Here is a 2,145-nt window from a genome sequence, read left to right as displayed (position 1 = left end):
ACTACTAAGACAAAACAAAGAACCTAAAGACAAGCAATAAAAGTACTTAAACCCAAGAAAGCTAAACTCTAAGGAAAGGATATCAAGGTGACAAAACTTTAAATCAAAACAAGCAAGAAAAGCACATGAAAAGACTCTATTGGAAAAATACTTGAACTATGCATCACCAAGTCTCAAATCATGCATACACCAAGAAAGATCATAACCAAGTTTTAAGCATAGAACTAATTAGCCAATATCACCCAACACCCAAATATGAAAACTAGTAGCCTAACACTTAGTGGAAACATAATTTTGGTTCATCAAAGAGCCATATTCACTACGCCAAATTTGGCAATAGACAGCGTTTTTTTTCTTAATAGATAGCGCTTTTTAGGTGCTATCTATTGGAGCGGTATCTATTAATAGACAACGCTTGTAAAAAAGCGTTGTCTAATGACAAGCGTTATCTATATATTTTTTAATAGATAGCACTTTCTTTACAAAATGTTGTCTATCAAAGCTCTCATAGACAACACTTGACTGAATAAGCACGATCTATGAGAGTAGTTTTTCATCAATAGGTAGTGCTTTTTCAATTCATTAATAGATAGCGCTTGTTCAAACAAACATTGTCTATTTTTCATTAATGGATAACACTTTTTCAATTCATCAATAGATAACTTTTTTTAAAACAAGCGATGTGTATTGGTTTGATTATTTTTTATTATAATTTATTTAATTTTTTGTTCATTCTATTCTTCGACTCACATGCCTGTATAAAAATTTCGAACTTGAAATCAAGCAAAATTGAAATGAAAGGGCATTGAAATTCTTACATAGTTACACAAAAAACTTAATGATGTTTATATATTTTTAAAAAAGTATAATATTACATGAAAGAAATTAGCAAAAAAAACTAATATTTGTAGTACTCATCCATCATGTTCCATTTTTGCTAGACTGTGGGGCCAAAACACTTTAGACAAAACATTGTTCCTAACCTTCCCTATTTTGTTATATAAGGAATTATACAACTAACCTATAAAAATTTACTAATGAGATAAAAACACCAATCTTCCCTGACTTCAATGATTTGATTGTCAGAATATTGTTAACATCTACAACTAGGAAAATACTACAACAAAGAAAAATAAAATAAAATTAGTCAATCAAAATCCTACTCCAAATGAATAATACATACAATTAAGATAACTTACATCTATTGGAATTGTCCCTCCTTCACAATATGTGACAATTTCCTTCATATATCGACAAATGTAATACCCACAATCATGGTCGTTGGATTGTTTTGGACACTAGAAAACATCAATACAATTGGTATTAACCTTCAAATAAAACAACATCATTTGATCTTCAAATACACAATTGTAATCTACCTTAATTGGTGTCCATTTGATATTGCTTAACTTAGACTTTGAAACCATAGACCCTCTTTGAGCTCGGTAGGTTTGTATAACCCTTGTTAATAATAAAAATGAAGCATACATAAGTAAAAAAATATATATACAAAAGTATACATATATATGTGTGAATCACATTAAGAAGATTCTTACATGTCAAACAACTTCTTCAAATCTTGCCTCATATTAATGTCTTTCGCCAATGGGTCAAGATAATAAATTATCTCCATTTTAAGATTGATTCCGAGCAAGACCCAATGTTGGCTAAAATTGGAAATGAATCAACAAAATTACATTTTGTGCATCTAACTTTGAAAATAATACATTATTGATAAAGTTAGGAAAAAAATATTACCCTGTATTGATAGGAGCAAGAACAAACTTATTAATCACCCCATTGTCAAGAAATATACTCACTATTTTTTGCATTCTCTCTTTCATTGGTAGTTCATGTGTTGTTATTTGGGGTGATAAAAAGAAGAACCTCTTATGATTTGGCTTAATGAAATTTTGATATAGGTACCTTACAAAAGAAAGATATAAGAATTAAAAGTTAGTAAAATCATAAAAGCTACTCACCAAAGATTAAAGTCAATTATAAAAAAGTAGTATAGTGTACCCGATATATATAGAAATTGTAGTTGCACCAAGCCATGCATAGTCAATAATTTCTCCAATAATTTCTGCATTAATGATTTCTTTATGTTCATCAAAACCAAATATGTCTTTCTCTATTTCTATT

General features: G+C 29.1%; 1 long non-coding RNA gene across 1 annotated transcript; it reads right to left on the bottom strand.

The window, feature by feature from the left end:
* Nucleotides 1-1,280: 1,280 nt before the first annotated feature.
* Nucleotides 1,281-1,637, bottom strand: LOC114190591. The gene is made up of 3 exons (XR_003605832.1): nucleotides 1,557-1,637; nucleotides 1,380-1,461; nucleotides 1,281-1,298 (listed from the first exon to the last, which is right to left on the bottom strand). It is a non-coding gene; the product is annotated as an uncharacterized LOC114190591 (long non-coding RNA).
* Nucleotides 1,638-2,145: the final 508 nt, after the last annotated feature.

Source organism: Vigna unguiculata, chromosome 7 (genome assembly GCF_004118075.2).
Source record: "Vigna unguiculata cultivar IT97K-499-35 chromosome 7, ASM411807v1, whole genome shotgun sequence".
In the NCBI taxonomy this organism is placed as follows: Eukaryota; Viridiplantae; Streptophyta; class Magnoliopsida; order Fabales; family Fabaceae; genus Vigna; species Vigna unguiculata.
This window is presented reverse-complemented; position numbering and strand designations above follow the sequence as displayed.